The following is a 6,959-nucleotide window of genomic DNA, read 5'->3' as shown; positions in this document are numbered from 1 at the left end:
TATATATATATATATATATATATATAGTTATATATAAATAATAATCATTTTTAAACATATATACAAGTTAAATATATAAAATATAAGGTTATAATATATGAAATTGCTCAATTACGAATATATGTATTAATATATATATGAATAATATAGGTTCGTGAATCCGAGGCCAAACCCACACTTGTTCCATGTCGTCTGATGTTATGCGAGGTGTATACGAAATAGTTATATTTTTGTTACGAAATACTGCGAAATACTACACAGGTTTTATTAATTTACGGATGTGATATACCTAAACCTTGCTACAACACTTATAGGTAGTGTACCTAATCATAGAGTAGTGTAGTTTTTAGTAAGTCCGGTTCGTTCCACAGGGAGCTAGCCAAGTTTAATGCTATATTTTTAAAACTATATTTGTATATATATATATATATATATATATATATATATATATATATATATATATATATATATATATGTATGTATGTATGTATGTATATATATATATATATATATATATATATATATATATAAGTAGTATTATTATTATAAAAGGGGTTTTTTTTACCGTTTAATGACCGGTTTGTCGATTTTAAATAAAGCGTAAAGATAAATGACGATAATATAAATGACAGAATTTAAATTGCGATAAAGTAAATTGCAGTAATTAAAATGACAGTAAATAAAGGTACGATGAAATATGAAATAAAAGTATTATGCTTATTTAAACTTCCGTAATCATAATGTTCGATGTGTTGATTTTAATTTATTACCCGGGTTAATTGTCCTTTGTCCTGGATTATTTGATACCTATTTGGTTTTTGTCCATAATAGTCCATCGGTCATAATTATAAAATGCTCGTCAAATTAACCTTATTCCCGAAGTCAAATATTCCAACTAATTAGGGATTCGAACTGTAACAAGGTTTTAATACTGTGTTAATAATTACACCAGGTTATCGACTGCGTGTAATCCAAGGTTTTAATAATTTGTTAACAATTACACCAATTATCCTTGTATGTAATCCACCCCTGTTTTAATGAGATATGAATATTAATTTACCCACTTGATCAGAATGAATAATCAATTACCCAACCCGAATAATTAATTAAATGATCGTAAAAGATGTCGTATAAACGTCACAAAATAGGACATACATAATTATTTTAATAATAATTAGATTAACTAATTTGAAGATAGGTTCGACAGGTTCCAATGAGTTGTCGCTCAATTAGACAATACCCCTTATCTATTAATAGTCATAGTCCAATGTCCACAAGTGTCGGTCTTTTGTCCAAACCTTAATTATGATACAAAATCTAATAACCCCGTTTTAATATTTAGTCTAACATCACGATTACTTTGGCTCAAATAAGCATAATAATAACTTAGTTACGAGACATTAATTTTAAAAAGGAAGAACATAGCTTACAGTGGTGATTAATTGCGTAGCGTTACACGGACAGAATTTCGACTTAAAACCTGTAAAACATTCCTTACAATAACCCAATTATTATTAAACTTAATTTAAAATTATAATTATAATTAAAAATATAATTATGATTACAGAGGAAGAAGAAGAAAAAAGTATCTATTACTCGTCAATTCGCTGGCCTTTTATAGATGTGAGCTGATTTTAGGATCCATGCGATCGCATGGGTTCCCTTTGTTATTTCCATGCGATCGCATGGACAGGCTGGCCAGCATACATCACTTTATTTTCTAGTTTTGCCGACGTTTTATTATATATAATATAATATATATATAATTTTAAGAATTATTTATATATTATATTATATTATATTCATGTGCATAGTTGACTTGTCATTTTTGCTCCGTTGCGTCGCCCGTTGATAGTTGGTTTATGTCTCGGTTTTGGATTTTCGAACGTCCTTTCGTACGCGGAGATATCTTGTACTTTGCGTTTCGCGATTTGTACTCTTGTAATTTTGAGATGTTTCTCATCATTAAATTGAACCACTTGAATTATATCTTGTACATTTGAGCTTTTTTGGTCATTTACGTCTTCAAATCGTCGTTTTCTTCTTTTGTCTTCGCACTTATTTATTTAAGCGATTACAACATAAAAATAGAACAATAGTAACTAAAAACTTTACATATTGGAAGGATATTGATACTAAATATATGTTCATTTGGAACACTATCAAATATCCCCACACTTGAACGTTGCTTGTCCTCAAGCAATACAGAACTTGAAATAAAATCACACTTTACTCGAATCACTTTTTTTTTTATTCTCACACTTTATACATCAGTGATTTTAATACGGCGGTATAAACAATGGTAGTAACGATGTGGTTTACAGTCCCACATGTCTATGAAAATTTAGATCCTTTAAGGAAATTGGATCTTTATGAAAACATTTGATCTTTTGAAAATTCAATCTAGCTTTTACCCTAGACAAGTTTTCCGAAATAACCCTTCACCGGTGTTTGCAAAATGTTTTTGTGGGTTGTGTGGGTTTCATATTTTAAAATTTTAGTTCAAAACTTGCGGTTTTGTGTCACCCACTTGCTAACCTTGTATTAGGAAAGCACACGTCCAGTATACTTGCTCCGTATATTACTTTTTAGTAAACTACCGTCCGGTTGTAAAGGAAAGCGTTGAACAAGCAATTGTTAAGGCAATGTCCCGTGACATGCTTTTTATTATGGTCTATATCGTGTCGGATGCAATTACTATCCTTTGTAAGAGCAATAGTAAAGATCACCCTATAATTTTTCGGTCTGGCACAAGGTCCTGTCTTCGACCATGCTATGCAACCACCGTTCTTACGGTTGACATCCGATTTAGTTCAGGTGACCTAATGAATTCCAGATGAATTCCTAGGACTTTACGTTCAATGGTAATGAACGCATTGAAAATGGGTTTTCAGAAAACAAATCGGTTTTAATTTTGATCAAAATATTTTCTCGTTCAAGCTCGAGTTTAGATATCATTTAATTCCATGAGTTTGAATTCTCAATCTTTAAAGTCAATCTCAAGGATTGAGTAATATCAGGCTTAAAAGCTGATTTTTAATCTTTAAGGAGATTATCCTTTCTGGGGGTCTGATTCATTAGTCTTATCAAGCTAATTTGCACGGCGCCCTCCCCATTTTACGAGACAGATCCTCTCATGGTTAGGATAAGTCTGACCACTTGGCGACCCTGTTTGATGCTGAGGTCCGTGGATTTCCTGCTGATTTTAGAGATGACTTTTCTAGATTTTTCGTCAACCTACAGCTGGTCTGGACGACAACTTCCTGACCTAAATCAAGAAGCGCGTGTCTTTTTTCGGAAGACTTTACTTCCTTTTAATGATGAATTGATTCATCGTGCAGATCCATCTTTCTTTCAAATATATATTACAGTAAATTAGGTAAAACTGATTAAAATCGTCCAAAACAAAAGTACCTGCAATAATCTGTACCAAATATATGTGATATGTGTTAGTAAATTCTTCCCACACTTAGCTTTTATTTATTTATTTTTTTGCCTTTTTATTCTCCTCTATTCCATTTTAAATGAATTCTAACATTTTGGGTTGTTTCTCCATTTATGTTCTCTCCGAGGTAACAATAATTTCGGTATTATCACCTAGTTTTATCATTCATAAATATGTATAAACATGATTTTAAATTCATATAGTTGAAATTTTTTTCAAATTTTCACAAAATCTGGCAATTATACTAAGTGTAAACCCGAGAGAATTTATAACCCTTCCCCACACTTGAGATCATGCAATGCCCTCAATTGCATGAAATCAGACTATAATTTTAAATTAATGAGGGTGATTAATGTAGAAAAGTGATTAAAAATACCGAGTTTGTAATTACTAAAGTCGTCGAATGATAGATGGCGCACCTCATCGTTCATTCCTTTTGTTGTAATTTCACATATGTTTTGCGTCTTATCGTCAAAATTAATAGCTTTTGTTGAACTTAATTTTTAAAAGTGTGCTGTTTTACCTTGTTTTGTACATAACATGAAATACAAACATATATATATATATATATATATATATATATATATATATATATATATATATATATATATATATATATATATATTTATATTTATAAAACAATTTAAATGAATAATTTTTTAAAATTTTGTTTCCTTTTACTTTAGGTAGTTTCGGTATGTTTACCTAGTCTGTCCCTCGACAAAATTTAAAATTTGTCATTAAAGTGATTGTTTTAAAAGCCAAGATTTTTGGTTTTTTTTTTAATTTTTTTGGTATACTTTAGATCAATAAAATTAAAAATAATGATAACAAAAATTTTCGCCCCGCCCTCGAGTAAAGCAATTTCGGTTCCATGACCTAGTCTTCAACTTACGATGAATTTTAGAAATTATTTTTAAACTTAATGAAATAAAGTAAATTTTGTTTTTAAATTCACACAAAACTTAAATTTAAAACTGCATATTAATTTTATACAAAACCTACAAAACAAAAATTCAGAATGGAGGAAGAAAACTAGTTCTTTAGTGTCTGCTAGTGGAAAAGACCAATCGGATTCCATTCTCGGAACTACACGAGAACAGAATAACTAACCCTAGACAGCATTATTTCTTAGAACATTTGAATCTCCCCACACTTAGGTAGCTGTGGTGTCGAAATTGTGATTAACTTCATTGTCAATTTCTCTTGGACCATAATCAACTTGCATATCTGTGACTTTTGCTTTAAGCCATTGGTCGGATTCCTGTGTAATATCCACAAATTCAACTAGTTTCGCCTTTTCTTTAGGTGAAATATTGGATACTAACCGGTTACATAACTTAAAGTTCCCCTTAATTCTAGCATCGCGAATCCGTTTTATAAGTTTCTTCATTGAACTGTTAATAACGGAGTCGTTTAATTTCGTATCAACAACGTGGTTCTTTGTTATCAGGTCATCATTAGGTGTTACTTCATCTTCCCCACACTTGGGCATTTTATTATTGTTAAGCACAACCGTTGAAGTTGGTAAAACAACATGGTTCTTACCAATCGTTTTTGTTGATTCAATGGTTTTAGTTGGTGGAGATTTTGACTTTCGACTCATAAAGGTGATCGATTTTTCATCATCACTAAGTGTCATTCTACCCTCTCTTACATTAAATAACGCCCCGGTGGACGCTAAGAATGGTCGACCTAAAATTAGAGGAATGTTTGGGTCCTCTTCTATGTCAATGACAATAAATTCGACTAAAAAGGTTAAATTACCCACTTGAACGGGTAGGTTGTCAGCAATTCCAACTGGGTGCCTAATGGTTTGATCAAAGAGTCGAACACTCATTTCCGTTGGACTTAACTCACCTACTCCTAATCTCTTATATAATGAAAGAGGCATAACACTCACACTTGCACCTAAATCTGCTAGTGCATCATACATGACACAATCACTAAGTAGACAAGGAACAATAAATTCACCCGGATCACCCAACCTGGGTGGAGGTTTTGGTGGAACTGTCTTCACCGGGTTTATCTTTACGGTTTTTGTTTCTTGTACTTTCTTATTCTTCTTCTTCTTTCCAGAGGTATCACAAACTTTATTACTTATTACTTTCTCATACTCAACTCCTTTTCTTGGAAATGGGATGGGTGGTCTGTAGGGTGCCACCACTGGCTTTACATACTTGGGTGGTGGTGATGGTGTTGTAACTTCTTCATTGTTACTCACATCGAAAACCTTCCCATCTTCTGATGATGGTTTTTCAGAATTCGTTGATACCATATTAACATTCTCATTTCGAGGATTTACTTCAGTATTACTAGGTAGCTTTCCTTGTTCCCTCTCACTCATCATGCTAGCAAGAGTACCTACGTGTTTTTCTAGATTCAAAATGGAAGCTTGTTGAGTTCTTAATGACTGATCAAACCTCTCATTCGTTTGGGTTTGAGATGTAATAAATTGTGTTTAAGATTCCATTAGCTTTGCCATCATTTCTTCCAGATTTGGCTTTTTCTCTTCGGTTTGTTGTGGTGGTTTATACAAGCTAGGTTTTTGTTGATTGAAAGTATTATTTTGAGTTGGTTGGTTATTCGGACCTTGTTGGTTATACGAGTTATTGTTTGGCCCATTTGGATTGTAAAGAATGTTTTGATTTCGATTGAAGTTTGGCCTTGGCGGTTGATAATTATTTTACGACCTTTGGTTCATGTAGGAAACATTCTCTCGTTGTTCCATCGTTTGCTCAATGTGACAATCTTTCGTTAAGTGTGGTCCACCGCATTGCTCACAACTGATTCGTATTGCGTGAATATCTTTAGTCATCTTTTCCATTCGTCTCTCGAAAGCATCTATTTTTGCAGAAACGGAATCAAAGTCATGGCTAGAATCGGCTCTAGCCGCTTTAGATGAACGAAAAATATCTTTTTCCTGTTGCCACTCATGCGAGTGGGAGACGGTGTTATCAATAATTTTGTAAGCTTCAGTTGCGGTTTTCTTCATAATGGAACCACCAGCTGCTATGTCGATGTATTTTTGTGTAGCAATGTCGATACCTTGGTAGAATATTTGTACTATTTGATAAGTATCTAAACCGTGTTGAGGACATCCTCTCAACAACTTTTCGAATCTTGTCCATGCCTCATATAATGTTTCATTTGGCTTTTGCGCGAACGAAACAATTTCTCCTTGAAGTCTCACGGCTTTAGATGCCGGAAAGAATTGTTTAAGAAATTTTTCAACTAAAACATCCCATGTATCAATCGTCCCTTCAGGTAACGATTCTAACCAATCTTTGGCTTCTCCCTTTAAAGTCCGGGGAAACAACATGAGATAGATCTGTTCATCCTCAACCTCTCTGATTTTGAATAGAGTACAGATCCTATTAAATGTACGAAGATGTTCGTTTGGATCTTCTTTCGGCGCACCACTAAATTGGCATTGATTAGTTACCATGTGTAGGATTTGTCCTTTGATTTCATAATCTGGCGCATTAATGTCTGGTAGAGTAATTGCGTGACC

General features: G+C 32.8%; 1 non-coding gene across 1 annotated transcript; it reads left to right on the top strand.

Annotated features, from left to right (window-relative positions):
- The first annotated feature begins 6,528 nt into the window (after positions 1-6,528).
- On the top strand, positions 6,529-6,635 carry LOC139886860 (small nucleolar RNA R71). The gene has a single exon (XR_011772721.1). It is a non-coding gene; the product is annotated as a small nucleolar RNA R71 (small nucleolar RNA).
- The last annotated feature ends 324 nt before the right edge of the window (positions 6,636-6,959 follow it).

The sequence above is a fragment of the Rutidosis leptorrhynchoides genome, chromosome 1 (assembly GCF_046630445.1).
Source record: "Rutidosis leptorrhynchoides isolate AG116_Rl617_1_P2 chromosome 1, CSIRO_AGI_Rlap_v1, whole genome shotgun sequence".
NCBI lineage: Eukaryota > Viridiplantae > Streptophyta > Magnoliopsida > Asterales > Asteraceae > Rutidosis > Rutidosis leptorrhynchoides.
This window is presented reverse-complemented; position numbering and strand designations above follow the sequence as displayed.